Below are 24,542 nucleotides of genomic sequence, written 5' to 3'. Positions count from 1 at the left end.
CAAGACTGAAATCCTCTCGTGGCTGACTCCACGCCATCTTAAAGTTGGGACGGTGGTGAGTGACAACGGGATCAACATTCTCTCCGCGCTGCATCGAGGAGGTATGAGGCACGCCCCGTGTATGGCACATGTTTTAAACCTAATAGTTACACACTTTCTAAAGTCTTCATCCCATTTACAGACTGTGCTGTCAATGGCTCGAAAGCTGTGTAACCATTTTAGCCGTTCAAGTCGCTATCACCACATCCTCCACGACCTGCAACGGAGAAATAGTCTTCCCAACCATCGTCTCATTTGCGATGTAGCCACGCGGTGGAACTCCACCCTCCACGTGCTGGACCGGCTCTATGAGCAGAGGAAGGCCTTGACTGATTTCCTCTTGATGCAGGCGGACATGGCGACTTCCCTGGGCCTTAACTGGCATCAATGTTGACTACTGCTGTGCCTGCCCTTGCCTCCTTGTTGGCTACTGCTGGGCCTTGACTGGCATCTAGGTTGACTACTGCTGTGCCTGCCCTTGCCTCAGTGTTGGCTACTGCTGCTCCTGCCTGGCCTCCATGTTGGCTACTGCTGCTCCTGCCTGGCCTCCATTTTGGCTACTGCTGATCCTACCAGGCCTCCATGTTGGCTACTGCTGATCCTGCCTGCCCTCCATGTTGACTACTGTTGCTCCTGCCTGGCCTCCATGTTGGCTACTGCTGATCCTGCCTGCCCTCCATGTTGACTACTGTTGCTCCTGCCTTGCCTCCATGTTGGCTACTGCTGCTCCTGCCTTCCCTCCATGTTGGCTACTGCTGATCCTGCCTGCCCTCCATGTTGGCTACTGCTGCTCCTGCCTGGCCTCCATGTTGGCTCCTGCTGCTCCTGCCTGGCTTCCATGTTGACTACTGCTGCTCCTGTACTGGCCTCAAATGACTATTGCTGGACCTCCACTGGCCTCCAATGACTACTGCTGCTCCTTCACTGCATTTGTGACCTTTTTCCTGCATAGACCCTCTAATGGTGAATTTCATGCATAGACCCTATAACGGTGAATATTAAAGTCTAAAAAAAAAAAAAAATGACTTTGAGATATCGAAAAGATAATGATGTTACTGACATATAGAGCCCTAAATTCAACCAAATACACTACCCCTATATCATATAGATGCTTTAAACTATAAAATCTGAAGAAATCCGAAATTCGGTCGGACAGAACCTTCCGAAAAAATCTGGAAGTCCAGTCGGACCGAACTTTTGAAAAGTTCACTCATCTCTAGTAAGAGGCACACACCTTCTTACCAACTAGGTGCCACGGTCACTGCTGACCATGTTATCCAGAGGGTTAAAGCAGCTGTGACATTACCTCTGTTGTGATGTGGGTTTTCTTGAGGTCACAAAAATACAATGTCATTTAATCATAGGGAAAAAAATATTCTTTATTTTTCTTAGGGTTTTTGCACACAGAGTAATTGTCACAGAATCTGCTGCTCGTCTCTGCGCGCTCCCACTTACCTCTCAGCCGGCTTCATAGACTCCATTCTATGGTCAGACGCATTCCGCTGTCTGTCCAAAGAATTGACATGTCATCTCTTGGGGTGGACAACGGAATCCGCCCAAGCATAGAATGGAGCTTATGTGCAGACGGAACTTCAAGTAGGAGCGCGGGGAAGAGAGCGGCGGATTCTGCAGTTTTCAGCGAGAATAACTATGTGTGTATATAAAAAATGTAAGAATAGATAGCACAGAAATACACAAAACAAATCTGTGCAGCCTATATACATATAGTATTCGGCTCTTCTGTGTCAGTGTAGCACCTGTATAGTATCAGGTCCTCTTGTTTATCCTTCATATAATATAAGATCCTTCTGTGAAGCTCCAATAACGTATTAGCCCTCCGCCCGTACACCCCTCCCATTATAGTATTAGAATCATCTGTGTAGCCTCCATATAGTATTAGACCCCTCTGTGCAGCTCCCATAAAGTATTAGGCCCCCCTGTTTTGCTCTCATATAGTATTAAACAACTCTGTGGTGCTCAAATATAATATTAGGCCCCTCTGTGTAGTTTACATATAATATTCGATCCCTCTGTGCAGCTTCCATGCCCCCAGCATATTGTCAGAATTACTACATCAATTGCATGTGCTTCTTACAGGAAACTATCAGCAGGTTAGATGAATGTTACCTGCAGAAATGTCCCTACTGCACGGAGATGCTGAGGAGGAAGGTATGTGGCTTACCTTCCTCCTCAGCGCAGTTCTGGTGCAGTTAGTCGTTTGCTCCACGGTCTGGTGAGACCGCTAGTAGCACTGTCTGCTGCCATAGCTCTGCTCCCAGCTGGCCTGCTTCTTTCTAATTATAATGAATGGAGCTAGCTAGAGATGAGCAAACCGGGTTCGGGTTTGAGTCCATCCGAATCCGAACGTTCTTCATTTGATTAGCGGTGGCTGCTGAACTTGGATAAAGCTCTAAGGTTGTCTGGAAAACATGGATACAGTCAATGACTATATCCATGTTTTCCACATAGCCTTAGGGCTTTATCCAAGTTTAGCAGCCACCACTAATCAAATACCGAAAGTTCGGGTTCGGATGGACTCGAGCATGCTCGAGGTTCGCTCATCTCTAGAGCTAGCCTGACCGGCACTATGGGGGTTGGCAGTGCTCCTAATGGTGCCCCAATGCTGCTAATGGTCTCACAAGACCGTTGAACAAAAGACTAACTGGACCAGAATGGGCAGAGGAGGAAGGTAAGACACATACCTTCCTCCTTGGCGTCTCTTGTGCAGTAAGATTTCTCTAACCTGCTGATAGTTCCCCTTTGACCCCTTAATGACGCATGACGGGTATTCCCGTCATGCGCCCATTAAGGGTGATCAGAGAGGGCTCCCGGCATGAGCCCCCTCTGCAGCCCGCTGTCCCCGGTTGCTATGTGCCAGGGACCGCGCGCATTAGCCACTGCGTCCGGCTAATTAGCTATTCAAATGCAGCTGTCAAAGCTGACAGCTGCATTTGAATAGTATCTGTGCCCCCTGTGCCTGTTATCTAGTGGGGGACCCCCCCCCCCCCGCGCGCGCGATGCGATCGCGGAAGGGAGATCATTTGTACTGAGCTGGTCGGGGCTCGGCAATTCATGTAGCTGGTCTGCAGCAGACCAGTATAATAGAGCAATGATCTGATGGATCATTGCTCTATTATATACATAACATTGATCTCAATGGGAGATCAGTGCTCTGTATATAGAAGTCTACCAGGGGGCTTCTAATTACTGTATGTGAAAATGTTTTTATTAATAAATAACCCCCTCCCCTAATAAATGTTTAAATCACCCCCCTTTTCCCATTTTATAAATAAAAATAGATTAATTAATTAAAAAATAAACCCCTTTTTATATCGCCGCGTGCGTAATCGCCCGAACTATTAAATTATCACATTTCTGATCTCGCATGGTAAACAGCGTAAGTACAAAAACTCGCCAAAGTGAAAAATTGCACATTTTTATTTACATCAAATCCAGGAAAAATGTAATAAAAAGTCGCATATAAGCAATTAAGGTACCGAAAGAAAGAAAAAATCATGGCGAAAAAAAAAGACTCCACACACAGCCCCATAGACCAAACAATAAAAGCGTTATAAGGATGGGAATAGAGCAATTTTCAACACATTTAGTTTTTTTTTAAGTTTACATTTTTTAAAAGCCATCAAATAATATAAAAGTTATGCATGTTACATATTGTTGTAATTGTACTGACTTGAGGAACATAGATAACATGTCAGCTTTACCATAGGAAGAATGGCGTGAACAAGAAACCCTTTGAAATAAAAGGAATTGCACCCTTTTTTCCAATTTCACTGCACATATAATTTTTTCTTTTTTTTCAGAATATGTTATAGAAAAATTATGTCTGGGCTTATGTTGGTCTGTATGGGAAAATATGCAGGCACTATGAACTTTTAAACATGAGGAGGAAAAAACGAAAGTCCTTAAAGGGTTAAGGCTATGTTCCCACCAAGTATTTTGGTCAGTATTTTGCAACCAAAACCAGTGGGTTGGATTGAAAACACAGAAAGGCTATGTTCGCACACTGCTGAAATTGAGTGGATGACTGCCATTTAATGGCAAATAATTGCTGTTATTTAAAAAAAAATGGCCATTAGTTTGAAACAACAGAAGTTATTTGCCATTAACCCCTTAACGGTAATACACAGCAGACCATCGTAGCTTGTCGGCACGGGGGGTGGATTACACACCCCGTGCTGACGATCGCTGTAATTGGCTGATTTATTCAAATCAGCCAACTACAGCGATTTTCCGGTTCCCGGGACAGCACCAATCACTATCATTGATCACTATTCACGTCACATTGTTCCCCATTTGTGCCCATCACCAGTGGGGTCCATATGCTCACTGCACCTCTTGTTATATTCTTTGAGGGGTGTAGTTTCCAGAATGGGGTCACTTGTGGGGGTTTACCACTGTACTGGTAGCATAGGGGCTTTGTAAATGCAACATGGCCCTTGAAATCCATTCCAGCCAAATCCAGCATCCAAAAGCCAAATGGCACTCCTTCCCTTTAGAGGCCCGTCTTGCAGCCGCATGGCACTTTATGTCCACATGTGGGGTATTTTCGTACTCGGGACAAACTGCTCTACACGTTTTGTGTTTTTTTTCTCTTTTAAACCCTTGTGAAAATGAAAAAGTCACGGCTAGGCCAATGTTTAAGTGTAAAAATTTTTATTTTTACACAACATCATTGATCTAGTCTTGACATTTCTCATTTTCACAAGGGGTTAAAAGAGAAGAAACAGAACAAAACATGTAGAGAAATACCCCACATGTGGACTTAAGGCACTATGCGGGTGCAAAGTCAGCCTCCAATGGGAAGGAGCGCCATTTAGCTTTTTGGGGCTGTATTTGGGTAGAATAGATTTCGAGGGCCATGTTACATTTAAAAACTCCCTGTGTTGCCAAAGCAATGAAACCCCCCACAAGGGACCCCATTATGGAAACTACACCCCTCATGGAATGTAACAAGGGGTGTAGTGAGCATATGGACCCCACTGGTGACGGGCACAAATGTGGAACAATGTGGCGCGAAAATGAAATATTACATTTTTTACACTATAATGTTTGTTTAGCCTTGAATTTTTCATTTTCACAAGGGGTTAAAAGAGAAAAACACACACAAAATGTGTAGAGCAGTTTCCCTCGAGTCCATAAATACCCTACATGTGGACATAAAGCACCATGTGGGCGCAGGGCAAGCCTCCAAAGGGAAGGAGCGCCAATTGGCTTTTGGAAGCTGGATTTCACTGGAATGGATTTCATGGGCCATGTCGCATTTACAGAGCCGTCTTGCTGCCAAAACACTGGAAAACCCCCACAAGTAACCCCATTCTGGAAACTACACCCCTCAAGGAACCTAACAAGGGGTGCAATGAGGATATGGACCCCTTGATAAGAGGAACATTTGTTCCATGAAAGTGAAAAAATGAATTTTTTCACTTTCACGTCACATTGTTCCACATTTGTGCCCATCACCAGTGGGGTCCATATGCTCACTGCACCCCTTGTTAGATTCCTTGAGGGGTGTAGTTTCCAGAATCGGGTCACTTGTGGGGGGTTTCCAGTGTTTTGGCAGCACAAGGGCTCTGTAAATGCGACATGGCTCATGAAAGCCATTCCAGTGAAATCCAGCTTCCAAAAGCCAATTGGCGCTCCTTCCCTCTGGAGGCTCGTCCTGCTGTCCGCTTAGCACTTTATGTCCACATGTGGGGTATTTCCGTACTCGGGAGAAACTGTGATACACGTTTTTTTTTTTTGTTTTTTTTCCTTGTATCCCTTTGTGAAAATGAAAGATTGAAGGCAAGAACAACGTTTCAGTGTAAAAAAAAAATTATTATTTTTTCACGCCACATTGTTCTGAAAATCTGTGAAACACCTGTGGGGTCATAATGCTCACCGCACCCCTTGTTACATTCCTTGAGGGGTGTAGTTTCCAGAATGGGGTCACTTGTGGGGGGTTTCCAGTATTTTGGCACCCAAATGACCAAATATAACAGAGGCATTGAAATTCACTAGGTGCTCCTTTATATCTGAGGCTTGTGGTTGTGTCAAATAGCGCAATAGGGCCACATATGGGGTATTTCTATAAACTGCAGCAACGGGGCAATGAGTATTGGGGTGCATTTCTCTGGTAATGGGTTTATAATCATGAAAAATATTGGATTATAATAAAATCTCTGCACAGAAAATTTTAAAAACTTTCTGAATGTGTTTTTGAGTGTGGGGGGTGCAGTTTCTGAAATGGGGTGCTTTGTGGGGCTTTCTAACATACAGTCCCCTCAAATACACTTTAAGGCTAGGTTCACACTACGTAAGTTTCCGGCCGTAGCACGCTCCGTGAATAAGCGGAGATTTACGTAGTTTGCGTACAATGGAAAGTATATGATCTACGGCTGCACAGTTCACACTACGTACGAACTTACGCTCGTATCGTATGTGGCGCCATAAAAAATTAACCAGACCATTGTTTCGGGACGGAAATGCTGTAACATACGCCCGTAGCGTGACATGCGGTCCCGTACGGAGTGGTGATTTCTTCTATTTTCCACTTTGTTTTGCCGATCCAAAATGTTCTGTGGGGTGTCCGGGGCTTGCCGAAGATATCCCAGTAAAATACCGCTGTCAGATTGCTACGTACGCCGCTCGGGAAGCGTACGTAGCTTACGGGCGTGAGTTCGCGGACCGTACGTAGCCAGCCCCAACTTGCGTAAATTCCGGCCGGAGTTTTACACGTATATGTCCGGCCGTGAAAAATATGCGGCCGGACATATACGTAGTGTGAACATAGCCTAAACCCAAACAGGTCCCTAAAAAAATCTGATTTTGAAATTTTGCTGAAAATTTGGAAAATTGCTGCTAATGTTTTAAGCTTTCTATTGTCTAAAAAAGGAAAGATAGTTTAATAAATGGTGCCAACATAAAGTAGACATGTTGCTAATGCTATTTAATATATAATTTATGTGGCATAACCATTTTCTGTATAAGCAGAAGAGTTTCAAAGTTGGAAAAATGCATTTTTTTCCACAATTTTTCACCTTATTTTGTTTTTTTTTCATAACGATTCGTTATAATTATCGACTCCAATTTACCAGAAATGTGAAGTACAATATGTCACGAAAAAACTATCTCAGAATCAGCCGGATAGGTAAAAGCATCGCGAAGTTATTAATGAATAAAGTGACACACATCATATTAATAAAATTTGTCTCTGTCCCTAAGGCCATTTCAGGCTCTGTCCTTAAGGGGTTAATTGGCGTTCATCCACTCAATTTCAACAGTGTGTGAACACTTTCTGTGTTTTCAATGCACTCCTGGTTTTGGTTACAAGTTGGGAAGTTCATTATAAGACAAGCCCACTGGGCCCCATGTAACAATCTCTACTATTACTAGAAGGCAGATCTATCATTTTAATGGAGATTTTGGCGATACAACAAAGCTGTTGTCTGTCACTGCATTTCTTTCTTTCAATGATAAGAAGTTGATGCCGATTAAACACACTAGCCTTCAAAGCATAAGTAAAAACTAAGGGTCATATTACACAGGACAATTATCTGCCTAATCAATGTGATTCTGGCAAATATTTCCCCATGTAAGGAACCAGTCATTGGCTAATCATTGTCTTTCAGCAGGTATAAAAATTATTGGTCACAGACCGCGCATCACTCCATGTAATAGGAGGTGTGCGGTCAGCGGATAATAAAGGTACACAGAAAATAATCAAGTAATACTTTACTTCTCCACAATCCCCAATGTCCTTACGGCTTCTCCCAGCTCACCTCAGCTGCCACTGAAGCTGTCTCTGCAGTGATAGGCTGCTAAACCAATCACTGGCCACTGTTCTGTCCCATCTAAGCCAGTGATTGGCTGAGCAACTTTTCACTTCAGAGACATCTGCAGGGAGAAGCTAGAAGGGTGGAAGGATGCTAGGGAGCACGGAGAAGTAAAGCATTGGTTTATTACTTTCTATTTATGCAGCAGAGCTACATGTCCATGTAGCCCATGCTGCACCATTGTTGAGCCATGCATTAGGATTGGTAGAGGAGCGCTGAACTAGCAGATCGGCGTCGTTTACATACTGAGAAACTGAGCAACTAAAACAAGACTTTTATCTCTAGTGAAATAGTAAAGGCCATGTTTTCCTAAAAAAAAAGGCCTAAAAATTTTAATTTTCTGATGGTACTTTCCTTCTTTAATAACATTCATTTCCAAAAATGTATCAGTAATTAGCTGAAAAGATGTAGGAATTGCCACACTGTGACACAATATAAAAAAATATATTAAAAATGTAGCAGATTTTCTCTGTGTCTCCATGTCATTAAATTAGTTTTGCTTAAATTTATGCAAACTTCTTGATTAATTTAGTAACATTAACATTACTCACTGGCTCAACTGCAGTCTCTAAATTAAACAACTGTCTGCAATCATACTGAAGAATAGATGAGGGCAGCCAACAAGGGGAAACATTTCTTCACATATATAATGTATGCCAAACACCATAGCTAAAATATCTCATGATTTTATAAATGCAAAAATGAATGTTACTAATATGTTAAAAAATGTTTAATTACAGTATTTATTCAGTTATTGCATCAATTTTATTGTGTGTCTTCATGTTGCTGTAATTTTAATTTCCTAACTCACTGAAATATATATATATATTCATTCTTATAGGTAACCTGTCACCATGAAGATCCTGTTTAATCTGCAGGCATCATTTTATAGGGTAGTAGGGGTGATAAACAGATTAATTCTTCAGATTAATCTTTTGATTTAAACTTTTGCTTGTATTGGAATTAGCAGTCCAGTGAGTCTAGTCATTGATTAGGACCACCAAGGACTCCTACATCCAGAATGACATATAAAACTGTATGTCAATCAGCTGCTGATTCTCTATAACTTGATGGTGGTAGGTTTAACAGCATTTTTATGTTGACAGTTACCCTTCAAATATTCAAATTATGTATGCTGACCACTAAGCTTTCAACATTAGCTGTCACTTCCTGTTCTGTTGAGATCACTTCTCAACAGTTTTCTTTTTAATACTTACAATAAATGATGAGAACAGCTCTTATTTTCTTCTTCACCAATTTTGACAGAAGTGCATACAACACCCTCCTGTGGAAGCTAAAATGAAGTTTTTCATAAAAACATAGAAGATTGTTGGCAGAAAAAAGACCACTGGGTCCATTTAGTCTGCCCTTTTAGTATTTCCATTCTTATTATCATAGGATAGATGTATGTTTATATCAGGCAGGTTTAAATTCAGTTATTGTAGATTTATCAACCACATCCTACTACTCTTCCAGCAAAGTAATATTTTCTCATGTTGCTTATGATCTTTCCCCCAACTAACCTCAGATTGCGTCCCCTTGTTCTTGAGTTTAGTTATTATGATTATTGCCACATGATTAGGTACCTTCTCTTATGGAAATCTTTGTGAATTCTGCTCACAAGTCAGAATAGAAGCTCAAGTAATATGGTTGCTTTCATGAGCATGTGAAGTAATTGGGATAAAAGCTAGGAACCCATTGCCCACCACTTTCTGGTCACCATCTCATCACAAGGAAGTGCCTGATCACTGGCTGATATCGGCAGAGGGGGCACATTCTTGTTGCAACATGAAGACCAAAATGTGTAGAGTAGTGGAAACCTTTGAAATGGTGGGTGAGTACAGCCATTTTTTTATTGTTTCATCCCTGCCAAGCCAATTTAGGGAATGAAAAGAGATGTCAGGCAACCACTTTCACCTCTACAAACCATGTCATACAGGTATTGCATGGGCGACTGTGACCAGATGACCCATGTTGTACCCGTACACCTTTATCTGCTGTGTAGCTATGAAGTGAGCTCAGGTGCTCGCTTCACAGATTGTAAGGAGCAGCTGCTATTAGCAACCAGGCCCTCACTGTTAATGATGGGCCGCAGAGGTTATGTTATATATATTTTTTTAATTAATAAAAAGTGTTCAAAAAGTCAGATTTAAAACCATAGAAAAAAACATAATAGGAGTCACAATTTTATTCATATTTATTAAAAAAAATAGTAAAACATTAAAAAAGCTTAGAAACATGCATTTCATTGTGTTTGGACGGACATATAGCATAAAGATATCATGTCAGTTTTACTGCAAAAGTGCATTATTTGGACACGGGAACCCTCCAAAAGTTACAAAATTGCATTTTCTTCCCCACTTGTTCCTGAAAAAAAAAACAAGCCCTTACATGGCCCTGTAAAAGGAAAAAAATAAAAGCACTACAGCTTTTAGAAGGCGAGGAGGAAAAAACTAAAATGCAAAAATGAAAATTGTCCTAGACAATTTAGGCCATTTTGGCCTTGGTCATAAAAAGGTTATAAATGTTTTCAAATAAACTGGTGTCGGCTATACTGATTTGTAAATAACTCAATTAAAAATATTTAGCCTTCAAGTGCTTTGCATGTGCTTTCCTGCAGGAAGTGGAATTTTCTTTCCAGTCTGATACAATGTTTCTGCTGCCACCTCTATCTGTAACAGGAACTTTTCAAAGAAGGAGAAGTTTTATATGGGGATTTTCTACCTCTCTCAACAGTTCCTGACATGGACAGAGGTGGCAGCATAGAGCACTATGTCACACTGGAAAGAAACATAACTTCCTGCAAGGCATACAGCAGCTGATAGGTACTGAAAATCTGGATATTTTTAACTGTAGTAATTTTTTTTAAACAGAAGTAATTTACAAATCTGTTTAACTTTCTGAAAAGAGTTTATTTAAAAATATTTCCCCCCCTCTTGATTACCTTTTTAAGCAGTTTTTAGTTAACAATTAATATACCCTATTAACTTAAGTTGACAGAGAGTTTTCACACAACATCTGTCACTGTGGGTGAGCTGCATGTCTATATGTATTGTATAAAGTAGATCATTGATTCAGTGGATATTTGTAATGCTCTTTTTTTTCTCTTTTTGCCATGATGGCGCTGCAGAAGGAGAGTCCCTTGCTTACAACTTTCTATAGCTTGGAGCTAACTTCTTGACGTCCCAGATGCCTGGAGATCTGTGACTCTCTCATCTTGATGGGAGCCCTTTAACTGAAAATGAATTGTCCAAGATGCAGAACTGCTTCAGAGAAGTGAAAGGGACGAACAGCTATAACAGAATAAAACTATTGTTTCCATCTGGCCTTCTTTAGTTTTAGGGTATATTCACACGAACGGGCTCGCAGCTGCTCTCCTGTCCGGCCAATTAGTGTGTTGCCCAGCCGCAGCCACTGATTGGCCGGGAGGGAGAGCAAGACGCCGGAACCGTGCAGCGAGGACAGGTAATGTATGCTTACAGCGGGGGAGCCGGGCGGGAGCAGAAGGGGTTAAGGGCGGCAGAATTGTATACTCGCTGCGGTCGTTTAGACCGCAGCAAGTATGTAGTGTATGGGAACTGCCAGGACCTGCCGGGCTCGCAGCGAGAATCTCGCTGCGAGCCCGTTCGTGTGAATATACCCTTAAAGTAGAAAATTTGTAATTCATATTTATTAAATATAACTAAATCCTATGTCTTAAAATCATAAATTAAAAAACAAGCTTCTCCTATATTGAAATATATTCTTAAAATACCAGCTGTAATAAAGAAGGAAACCACTGTCTAGTCAATATTTGTCCATAGTCTGTTTTTTTATACATGAATATTACTTCTGGGATCATATGGCTGGCGCCTCTCCTTAAAAGCACAAATTAATTTTGAATTTTGCCAATACAATATATACTAGAACCTGTAACTGGTGCAATATTCCAAAGCACCTTTATCTGCAGATGGAGCCCAGCAGTAAATTCTGTTTGCTATAAATATAATAAATAGAGCAGATTTGAACCAGTCCTATATTAAGACTAATTGCACTTGTATTGTTTATAGGCTAGAATCAATAATGAGCTGCTGGCTATCTTTATTTTCCATATCAGCTGATATTGATGTGCAAGATTGAGCTCAAACCTAAACACACAATGTCATGAACAGGAGAAATGGTTTCATTGTGTATAGAAAAAAAAACAGGGTTACAAACTAGATCCATTTTTATCCAATGTAAGGTCAATTTCTTTAACAGCTCGGATGCAATCTGCTTGTTTACCATCCAGTATCACTTAAATGTCTTAGTTCATTTGCAGGAATATGTATACTGCGTTTGCTAAGCATTTCATATTTACAATGCATATAGTCCATTAGGAAATGTGAAATTCTTGCAGCTGTTAGCTAGTTGTGACCTTTTATTGTACAGCTTTCTACCTGCCTTCAACTTTAAATGCACAATGTTTAAATAACATTCTCTTCAGAAGCAATAGGCAGCTCATATATGGGTTAAATGTTTCTTTTAAACATACCTTTGTTTATCCTGTCAGTTATATATGCATTTCTCTCAGTTTGCTGAAAAGCAATACAAAGGCTATGTAAGATAGTGCTGGAAGCATTTGCTTACTCATACATATATGTTTTGTAAGTTCTCTATGTTATCGACTTTGGATCTACTGTATAGTCCCCGTGTTTCAGCCCCATGACCACAAAATAAACAAGTGTTGTTTTGTTTTTTTCCATCTAAGTTCTAAGAATGTACTTAGCGTCCTAGAAAGGAAATCACAAAGCAGTTTCCTTGGAGAGCTTACAATTTATTAATTTGATAAGATAAAGCACAGGGAAGTACAGTAGCTTGACAAAGGTCAAATCCATTCTCTGTGCGAGTGTGGCTAAACATTTTCATCAGATAGATTAGATTTATTATTATTCTTTTATTTACAGCCTTTTAATAAAAAGGACTGACAATACTCTTAAAGGGGGAGGGTGTACATATACACCTGGTGTAAACTGCCCGCAGCAACCAATCACAGCTCAGCTTTCAGCTCTGGTAAAATATAAGAGGAGCTGTGATTGGTTGCTGTGGGCAATTAACACCAGGTGTATATTTACACCCTTTCATAAATCACCCCCAAATTGTTTCTTGCATTATATACACATTAAGGCTATGTTCACAGAACGTGAGAACCGTCCGTTCTCTGAAAAGATCATCCCGGCTGGTACTGCAGTACTGGCCGGATGATCTTTCTTGCCGCAGAGTTTTGAAGCTGGCGCATCCGTGCGCGCCCGCATCAGAACTCTCCACTGCACAATATGGAGCGTGCGGCCGCAGCAGCTCGCTCAATAGTGTGCACTGACATGGTTTTCTACGGCCGCTATTCACTGAATAGCGGCCCAAGAAAACTGACATGTCAGTTCTTTGCGGCGCGGCAAGGAATCCCAGCCGGAGCGTATACTATGTGTGTATGCTCTGGCCGGGATCCCATTGAAAGCAAGGCAACGTATGTTCTCATACAAAGTATGGCCATTGTTGCCAATTACAACAGCGGGAGTACTTTTACAAAAACATATGTTGTGTGAACATAGCATAAATATAGGTGTTTAAAAACTGTCTATAGAAAGTGAAACCAAAGCACCATTTACATATTATAGAGTCCCTTGGAGTCTTGTATACCTTACCATCTACTCACTGAATAGGTCCAGTAGACCAGAACCTTAAGCTAGGCAGGGATTTCCTTCCACATTTTCAGTGGCAAGATAGTGGCTGCACCTTGGGAGTATTTTGTGCCTACAGGTGTCACCTATACTTAAATCTTTTGCTGTCTAAGTGCAGACGTCTTATGACATATATTTTAAATACTCTGGGCCAATGGGAAAGCTGTGATGATGATTAATAAGCAATTGTCTGGAACAGTACATTGGCCACCTAAACTAATAAGAAATTGGTTACCTTGATACAGTATCTTCAGATGCAAAAATACATCATTCATTATAGGTGCATTAAAGGTTTGCGGCTCTGAAAACATGTTTTTTTCCCCATGGTAAACTTTGCTAGAGCATGGTTTCCCCTTGCTAGAGCTTTGGCTGTCCAGGTATGATGGGAATTGTAGTTTTGCAACAGCTGGAGGGCGTGAGTTTGACACCCCTGATCTACAGTATCCTAACAAGAAGTGTCAACTTATTAGAAAACTGTTCAGAACAGTTAAAATTTGATTGAAAAACTAGGTAATTTCCTGATGATACATTCCCCTTAGGCTGCATTCCCACGTTCCGTGATCCTGACGGATCACGGACGTGGAATGAATGTACCAGAGTCCCCCGCGCCCGGACAGCATCTGTTATTAGATGCTGGGAGCAGGGGAGACTGTATTCATAAGCGCCGTGCTGTAGTAACAGCACCGTGCGGCTGATACATTACTGGGCGGTGCTTATGAATACAGTATCTCCCGCTCCCAGCAAATAATAACAGATGCTGTCTGGGCGCGGGGGGGGGGGACGACTCCGGTACATGCATTCCACGTCCGTGGGAATACAGCCTTAAGGTTATAGGATATTAATTGTGATTCATGACCCTTCTAATCCCTGTTACCTCTTTAACTGAGCATCTTCATTGTTGCATACTCTACAATGTATTATTCTCTTTGTTTTTTAAAAACTCAATAGGGTCCTATTATATAATAGCAAAATAGAATCACCCCCTACTCCTTGGCTAGGGGCCCAGTCTGTAACATGGTTTTCCACTTTCCACTAACATATGGAGTCTACAATAGTGCATTGATCTGTATGTAACTCTAAGTATTCATATGGACTGCAGCTGTAGCTCTTTAAAATGAAAGGTTGTGCTTCAAAACTTCCCAGTGAAGCCCAAGCCTAATAGAAAATCAATAGTGTTTATTGGTTGGAAATACTTCCAGGTTTAGATGGAAATAAAAAAAGAAAACTGTTTCACAATTTAACTTTAACTTTGTTATTTTTAAAGTACTGCATCATATCACTGTATATCCATGTTTTTACCCTTCAAAGCTACTATCTCCCCCCCCCCCCCATTTCTTTACAGAAATTCATACGGGTATTGGGGAAGTAATGGAGGCGTCATTTAGAACACCTTCAGAAAACATTTCAAAAGCATGTGAGGACACAGCCTTAGAGACAGGTGGATCTCTAGGTAGATTAGGTAGATTGGCCTGAATTGACCATTTTTAGTTTGCAGCTCATTTGGAATCTGACAAAGAAACAAACATTCACATTCATCCAGTGATCAAGTCAGCATAAGCAGCATCATCATTTACCTCTGGGCCACTGAACACATTAGCTTGGACACATCAGAGGGCCAAGTCCAGCATATGTGTGTGACTGCCTGGAAGGAAGCATCCATGCTATATGCATTGCTGCTCACTGTACAGAGGTATTGTTGTGAGAGCAAAAGCTAGTGGAGGGGTATGTTGTTTTTTGTCCTGCTCTTTCCTGCTAGCTGTTTAAAAATGACAATGCCTCTAAAATTATTGATAGCATGTCATTTATTTATTTTATTTCATTTATATAGGACCAATATATTAGGCATGGCCTTACATAGTGTATCATTACAACGGTCCTTTTCCCCTTTGGAGATTACTACTGTATGTAAGTTTTAAATACAGTGGTACCTTAGTTTAAGAATAACTTGGTTTAAGAGCGTTTTGTTTAAAGAGCTCACAGTTTTTCAAAATTGTGACTTGGTTTAATAGCTCCCTGTACTGGAAAGGAAGCGCGAGTAGAGGAGGGGCATGGTCTGCATAGCGGGGTCTACAGCACTGTACTCTGACCCAGGAAGTCCCCCTTACCTTCCAAATCATGGCAGATCCACTTCAGGCTGGGGCTTACATCAGAGGACAGGACTGTGGTGGTAATCTCTCCATAGCTGTAACCCCTCTCTCCCCAGAGTGCTGCATGTATGTACCCACATCTGTCCTGCTCATTCCTTCATGCTCCCTGCAGTCTCTGTCAGCCCTTGTGTTTCCCATCCTCTCCATGACTGTACAGTAACTTATATCATCACATATTCTGCTGTTTCTGAATGTTTGTTTCATCTGTTTTACATGTTATTCAGAATAATAAATCATTATTTTTGGGGTGTGGAACCAATTGTCTGCATTTCTATGATTTCTTATGGGAAAATGTGCTTTGGTTTAAGAGTGGATTTGGATTACAAGCACGGTCCTGGAACGAATTATGCTCGTAATCCAAGGCACCACTGCGTGTATGTGTATATATATATATATATATATATATATATATATATATATATATATGTTACACAAAATGTCCACCTACCTTTAGACCACCCTGTGTGTGTTTGTGTGTATATATATATATATATATATATATATATATATATATATATATATATATAAATATATACAGTGGTACCTTGGTTCTCAAACAAGCAGTGTCTTCCAATAGGAAATAATGTAAGTGTGTTTAATTGGTTCCAGCACCCACCAATAATTACCTACAGTACCCATATATTACATTGTATAGTTCCCAGTGTCATCTCTACAGTACAGAACAGAACAGTACTATACTGTACAGGACATTATACACAAGAAACATTCAACAAAACCAGCAATTATAGTACAGTAGTCACTAACTCCTCACTCATCCTTTACTGTATAGAGTCTCCCCCACCCCAGCACTGTAATGGATGGGAGATGGTGGTGCACTGACTGTACTACTACTGTACTGTATATGCACTCCAGCAGTCTTATATAGTACTGTACTGTATATGAAGCCTCACCATTGCTAAACTCACCACGTACAACCCACCATCCACGCTCACAAAAACCTTCAGATACCGAATACTTCAAGACTGGGGGCCCGAAAAGTGTTTGAGAACCATACAATATCTACATAGGTGTATAGAGGCCCATTTCCAGCAACTATCACTCCAGTGTTCTAATGGTACAATGTGTTTGCTCATTGGCTTAGAAGGCTAATTGATGATTAGAAAACCCTTGCGCAATCATGTTCACACATCTGAAAACAGTGTAGCTCGTTACAGAAGCTACAAAACTGACCTTCCTTTGAGCAGATTGTGTTTCTGGAGCATCACGTTTGTGGGGTCAATTAAACTCTCAAGATGGCCAGAAAAAGAGAACTTTCATCTGAAACTCGACAGTCTATTCTTGTTCTTAGAAATGAAGGCTATTCCATGCGAGACATTGCTAAGAAATTGAAGATTTCCTACAACGGTGTGTACTACTCCCTTCAGAGGACAGCACAAACAGGCTCTAACCAGAGTAGAAAAAGAAGTGGGAGGCCGCGTTGCACAACTAAGCAAGAAGATAAGCACATTAGAGTCTCTAGTTTGAGAAAAAGATGCCTCACAGGTCCCCAAGTGGCATCTTCATTAAATAGTACCCGCAAAACACCAGTGTCAACATCTACAGTGAAGAGGCGGCTGCAGGATTTTGGGCTTCAGGGCAGAGTGGCAAAGAAAAAGCCATATCTGAGACTGGCCAATAAAAGAAAAAGATTAAGATGGGCAAAAGAACACAGACATTGGACAGAGGAAGACTGGAAAAAAGTGTTGTGGACGGATGAATCCAAGTTTAAGGTGTTTGGATCACAAAGAAGAACGTTTGTGAGACGCAGAACAAATGAAAAGATGCTGGAAGAATGCCTGACGCCATCTGTTAAGCATGGTGGAGGTAATGTGATGGTCTGGGGTTGCTTTGGTGCTGGTAAGGTCGAAGATTTGTACAGGGTAAAAGGGATTCTGAATAAGGAATGCTATCACTCAATTTTGCACCGCCATGCCATACCCAGTGGACAGCACTTGATTGGAGCCAATTTCATCCTACAACAGGACAATGACCCTAAACACACCTCCAAATTGTGCAAGAACTATTTACAGCAGAAGCAGGCAGCTGGTATTCTATCGGTAATGGAGTGGCCAGCGCAGTCACCAGATCTGAACCCCATTGAGCTGTTGTGGGAGCAGCTTGACCGTATGGTACGCCAGAAGTGCCCATCCAACCAATTCAACTTGTGGGAGCTGCTTCTAGAAGCGTGGGGTGCAATTTCTCCAGCTTACCTCAACAGATTAATAGCTAGAATGCCAAAGGTGTGCAATGCTGTAATTGCTGCAAAAGGAGGATTCTTTGACGAAAGCAAAGTTTGATGTAAAAACAATGTTATTTCAAATACAAATCATTATTTCTAACCTTGTCAATGTCTCTATTTTCTATTCATTTCACAACGTATGGTGTAAGTGTGACTTTTTATGGAAAACACAAAATTGTTTGGGTGACCCCAAACTTTTGAACGGTAGTGTATATATATATATATATATATATATATATATATATATATATATACACAAAAACATGGGGAGAGCATACAAATATCATGCAAGGACAAGGACCCCAGTGCTAACAGTGCAAAACTGCTAACCCTAGCGCCAGCAAGCTACCAATATATAATCATTTTATGTTATGGAAATGAGCATGTCATGCACAGACTTGCATGTGAGCATGAGGTGTGCTTGTAAACAGTAACCAATGGGAGCAAACACAGCAGCAATGTGGTGTATACGGTCCAGACTCTATGCTCTATCTCATATACTAATCGGCAATGTAACTAAACCAGAATAAATATGAAATGCAAATTATTTCACTGACTGCACTTTTTATGTATTTATTTAGTTGCTTTAGTTTGTTGTTATACTTTTCTTTCCTTTGTATTGCTAAACTCTAAAATAATTTACAATAATATAATTTTATAGAAACCTTCAGCTACATATTTAACATGGAATTAAATCCTATAGCCATATTATTCAGTCATTGCTAACCTATTTCTTTAACCTCTTGAACATGGACATTTATCAAACTGGTGGAAAGTAAAATTGTCTTAGTTGCCCCTAGCAACCAATCAGATTCCACCTTTCATTTTCCAAAGAGTCTGTGAGGAATGAAAGCTGTGATCTGATTGGTTGCTAGGGGCAACTGAGCCAGTTTCACTTTACACCAGTTTTATAAATCTTCCCCTATGTGCTACAATAGTTAAAGAATATTATCACATTTACAACATTTTGACACTAAAACTGCTAACACAATGTATTCCAATGTATTCCAAACATGAACGCTCAGAGTTTGATTCAGAAGTTGGATGCTGCCCTAGGGCTGCCAGGAAAACATGCATATAGCCATAGGTTGTATCCACGTTTTCCAGGACCCATTTCTGCAGCTGCGGAGAACCAAACGCATTCGGGTTTTGATAACGTTAATGAACCTGAACATTTTGACAGGTTCGCTCAACACTGTCTATGAATTGCTTTAGCTGCCAGGGCAGGGGGGAAATTGATTACAAGTACTAACTTACCTTTCCCTGTGGCCGCAGTGAGCTGCGGGATCGGCCGCAGGCCCCCCGCTGGTCTGCGGGATCTCTGTCGAGGACACATCACGACCCAGCTGATGGACTGCCATTGACTGGGAGAGACACCGCTCCAGTCACTGATTGGCTGAGCGGCCAGTCCAACAGCCAGTACAGGCCTTTTCCCTGCAGCTCCTTCTGGTGGGGGTCCCACAGCCGGTCCCACCACTCACTGTGGGCATGGGGAAAGGTAACTTAGTACTTCAATACATCACTTAATGCAAGTACTGTAGATGTATGATAAGAGTTCATTTATTCAATATCACTGTGACAGCGATATTGAATAAATGAGCTCTTATCATACATCTACATGCATTAAGTGATGTTTTGAAGCACTAGAGCCTAGCCTGAGAACTCTTCCCTGGCGCCTCTGGACACCACCACAGGATCCTTAGCACTAAATCATCCATTACTTCCTGTCTGGAACCGTCTAGCTTGGGTATCAGATGCTTTACAGAATTTGGATGCTAAGTGCCATACATGCACAGATAGATGTTGTGCTCTCAGTACATCTTCAGGTGAGTCAAACTTGTCTCACCATTCCTTTTATTCCACTGCTTATATAATATTACCCAATGGTGCGCCCTTGTCTTTATATTCATTCATTTTAGCCACTTACTACTCAAATGCCAGGGAGGACTACACCTAAAAAAGCGTAGGTCTAGCCAGTCCAATGATAAATCAGATAAAGAAAGATGTGCTCTGTCCTTTGTCAAGAATAAAGGGTCATAGGCGTTTGAGTAAACTCAGTGCTCCTTCTTGCATCTTCAAACATGTTTCCCTCGTCCCATTGTTAAGAGTTCCTCCGAGAGTCGGAAGAATGGTTTTAGTGTATTGTGACTGCACCTCTGCCAGTTATAATGCCTGGACAATTCAGTGTTACTGCCCATAGATAAAGGATATTGTGATCCATCAGGATAACAACATTGGTGGTAAGTAGAAGATGTAGATTGTAAGAAGCGCTTGTCTTCAATATGCCAGGGGATGCAGAGTAGTAAACTGCAAAGAAGTCCGTCGTCGCAGTGTCTCCTGCGATGTGCATGGTCAGGAGCTGGCAAATTTTAGCCTTGGGGGCAAGCACATAGCACTGGCCCAAGAGAAGCAACCAATCGTCAGGGTACATTCATATGTACTTAATCCGCTTCAAATTTAATGTTTTGGATTTTAGGAATTTATGTTGATGAAATCAGCACCATCAAATCTGCAACGGATTAAGTAAGTGTGAAAGACTCTTAAAGTGGTTATCTAAGATTTTAGCAAAATTACAGCTTATTTCTTTCAAAAACATTGCCACTAGTGATGAGCGAGTTCTAAAATTCTTGGGTGCTTGTTACTCGAGACGAATATCTCCCGATACTCGAGTGTTCGTTTCGAGTAACGAACCCCATTGAAGTCAATGGGAGACTCGAGTATTTTTGCAGGAGACACAAGTTCGGTAGGGGGAAGGTCGTGTGAAAACCTGTCAACCTCAGAAAATTATGAAAACACCACGGAAATGGACAGGAAACAGCAGGGGCAGCATGTATGCTGCCTAATGGCACCATTATGCCTGATTCTGTGCAACAGCCTGGTTAAAACAGAGGTAGGCATATGGACCACCCAAAAACTCAGCCTGACACAGCATGGCAGTGAGAACACAGGGAACCATTAAAACAGATGTAGCATAGCATGAACCAGCCAAAAATTTCAGCCTGACACAGCATGGTGGTGAGGACAGAGTGAACAAGGTAGAAGCAATAGCCAGTCAGCCTTCCAAAAATTATACCAGACCTAGCATGGCAGTGAGCACACAGAGAACCATTAAAAGTGAGTGAGGAAGCAAGTGAAGTGAGCCTTCCAAAAATTAGGACAGACACAGCATGGCATTGAGCACACAGAGAACTCCCGGGAGCAGCAGTAGCCAACATGGAGGCCAGGCAGGAGCAACAGTAACCAACATGAAGGCCAAGCAGGAGCAACAGTAACCAACATGGAGGCCAGGCAGCAACAGTAGTCAATATGGAGGCCAGGCAGGATCAGCAGTAGCCAACATGGAGGCAAGGGCAGGCACAGCAGTAGTCAACATTGATGCCAGTGAAGGCCCAGCAGTAGTCAACATGGAGGCAAGGGCAGGCACACCAGTAGTCTACTTGGATGCCAGTTAAGGCCCAACAGTAGTCAACATGGATGCCAGTTAAGGCCCAGCAGTAATCAACATGGATGCCAGTTAAGACCCAGCAGTAGTCAACATGGATGCCAGTTAAGGCCCAGCAGTAGCCAACATGGAGGCAAGGGCAGGCACACCTGTAGTCAACATGGATGCCAGTTAAGGTCCAGCAGTAGCCAACAATGAGGCAAGGGCAGGCACACCAGCAGTCAACATGGATGCCAGTTAAGGTCCAGCAGTAGACAACAAGTAGCCTTATACCCCCAGCACCCTTTCGATTTAAAATTTAACTGTAGCTGTTGGGTTAACATTCTACTGAAGTTTTAATGCAGGTGTACTACAAATCCCAGCAATACAGTGTAGTACCCACTAGTTTTGGGGGGCTGTACGGTACAATGTGGTAGTGGCTGGACCTAGATACACACTTTGTGATACCCCCTTACAATGGGCAGTGAAGTTTTATGCAGGTGCACTACAAATCCCAGCAATACAGTGTATTACCCACTAGTTAAGGGGGGGGCTGTATGGTACAATGTGGTAGTGGCTGGACCTAGATACACGCTGTGAAGCAGTGAAGTTTTATAAAGGTGTGCTACAAATCTCAGCAATCCAATGTAGTACCCACTAGTTTAGGGGGGGGCTGTACGGTACAATCTGGTACTGGCTGGACCTAGATTTACGCTGTGATACCCCCGTCCAATGAGCAGTGAAGTTCTATGCAGGATGTACTACAAATCCCAGCAATCCCAGCAGAAGGACCACCAGCCCCAAAATCAAAAAAGTACACTGAGCACTTCTTAGGGTTCTGTATGCAACACCTAATGTCCCCTTTCTGCCAGCAGCCGATCACCACAGTGTGCTGCTGAAATCGCAGTAGCAGCACTGCAAGTCCCAGCAAGCAGTCTGTAGTAATACTATTAAAAAACAATTTGAAGCCCTGAAAAGGGCTGTTTGTTTGTATTGCTAGTATATACCCTGCCTACTGGAACGCTAAATCCTACACTGACGCTTTCCCTGAGAAGCAGCAGCTCTGTCCCTAATCTCTCACAGCATGCGTCTTAAGCGAGTACTGCCGGCTGCGCGTTTTATATGGCAGGGTCATCTGATCTGGCCAACCAATCGCTGCTATCGACATGTATGGGTCCCACGTGATCGCAGGATGTACCAAAGAGTCTTCTGTATGTTTATTGGCTGAGAAATAGCGCCCAAACTTACAGGAAATGGATGATGAAATTTTCTTGAGTATTGCAAGATTCTTGTCCCAGTAACGAGTACCATCGAGTACCCTAATACTCGATGGAGTACCAAGCTCGGATGAGCATGCTCGCTCATCATTAATCGCCACATCGAGGACAATACTGGAAGAAAAGAGCCATGTTTTTATAAGCCTGGATGAACCCTTTAAAGAGAATCCAACAGGTCCATATGAGGTTCAGAGTGGCAGATCCCAGCGGACAGGTGCTGGGGAGATAGAGGTGACTGGACATTTAGTGCTGCTGATTACTGACTGTAAAGGTTTAATACCAGCTGAAGTGTCATAGAGGCAGAGCTCAGAAGCAGCAACATCTCCCTACCCTGCTTCTACCTGCTCTTACTGACATACAGGGTGGTGCTGCTGGTTACTGTGACACTTCAGCTGGTTATGAAAAGGGCAATTTTAAAAGTTTACAAGTGATGACTAAAGGTCCTGTGACTTATATCCCCAAAACACCTGTCTGGTGAGATCTGCAGCTGTGATCTGACAGATTCCCTCTAAGGGGTTATCCAGGATTCAAAAAATATGGCTGCTTTTTTCCCAAAAACTGAATACTGATACTGAATAAAATCCATTATATAAAGACAAATATTACCAATGATACCAGTATACAAAGGGCGAATAATACACCATGCCCACTACCATCTTTATTTAACAGTAACTGGATAATACCACTGTACTGTTACTGTACAAAATCCACTATAAAAAGACCAATATTCTCCCAAAGCAGTGACAATATCTAGATAGATCCAGCCTACACAGGTTCTGAAGATGTTATAAGTGATTATAGTGAAGCTAAATTCAGTGACTCACAGGGGGCGTATTCTCTGCATGAATTGCATGTGACGTTTTTGCTAATCATGGTTGTTCATTTTTCCTTTTCTTCTCCATCCGGCCCGGCTATCACAAAGACTTCTCCAGTCGTCTGCATAGGATCTGTCAGACAAACATCTTAGGCTCCTCATTTCGGCACCATGCTATTTTCTATACAAAATACTCATGTGTATTGCTTCACCCAGTTACAGTGCTCCTCTGTGCCCCCATATATGCATTTAGGCCCAGTTTGAGCCTCCCAATAGTAGCCAGGCCCCTCTATGTTACCATATATTATTAGGGCCCCTTTGTTCCATACATATTACAGGCACCCTCTCTGTGCTGCCATATAGTAATAGGCTTCTGTCTGCTCTGCCTATGTACAGTATTAGGCCCCTCTTTACCCCTTTCCCGCATGAGGACGTAACTGTACGTCCTCGTGCGGGCGTTCACCCGTTGTCCCGGAGGAGCGATCTCCGTTACTGAAGCCAGCCGGGGACCGCTCCAAAATGGTGTCGTCCCCGGCTTGGCACTTGTTTGTTTTCGGCTGCAGCAGCCGAAAGCAAACGAGTGCCTATCTCATTGATCTTTGCTGTATAACTATACAGCAAAGATCTCAATGAGAGATCAAAGTGTATATACTAGAAGTAGCCTAGGGGGGCTTCTAGTATATGTGTAAAAAAAATAAATAAAGTGTTGCTGTCAATAAAAAGCCCCCTCCCCTAATAAAAGTCTGAATCACCCCCCTTTTCCCAGGTTATAAATAAAAGTAAATAAATAAATAAACATGTTTGCTATCGCCGCGTGCATAATCGCCCGAACTATTAATTAATCACATTCCTGATCTCGCACGGTAAACGGCATAAGCGCAAAAATATCCCAAAGTGCAAAATTGCGCATTTTTGGTCGCATCAAATCTAGATTTTTTTTTATAAAAAGCGATCAAGAAGTCGAATATGCGCAATCAAGGTACCGATAGAAAGTAAACACTATGGCGCAAAAAATGACACCTCACACATCCCCATAGACCAAAGGATAAAAGCGCTATAAGTATGGGAATGGAG

At 41.9% G+C, this 24,542-nt stretch overlaps 1 protein-coding gene across 1 annotated transcript in view; it reads right to left on the bottom strand.

The window, feature by feature from the left end:
• NPY1R (neuropeptide Y receptor Y1) overlaps nucleotides 1-24,542 on the bottom strand; it is a 71,984-nt gene that overhangs the window by 34,918 nt on the left and 12,524 nt on the right. The window contains 1 exon segment of the mRNA XM_069976613.1: nucleotides 12,388-12,430. The gene's annotated coding sequence lies outside the window, so the exon portion shown is untranslated.

This window comes from Dendropsophus ebraccatus, chromosome 7 (genome assembly GCF_027789765.1).
Source record: "Dendropsophus ebraccatus isolate aDenEbr1 chromosome 7, aDenEbr1.pat, whole genome shotgun sequence".
Lineage (NCBI taxonomy): Eukaryota > Metazoa > Chordata > Amphibia > Anura > Hylidae > Dendropsophus > Dendropsophus ebraccatus.
The sequence above is the reverse complement of the archived record's forward strand: the minus strand, read 5'-3'. Positions and strand labels throughout refer to the sequence as shown.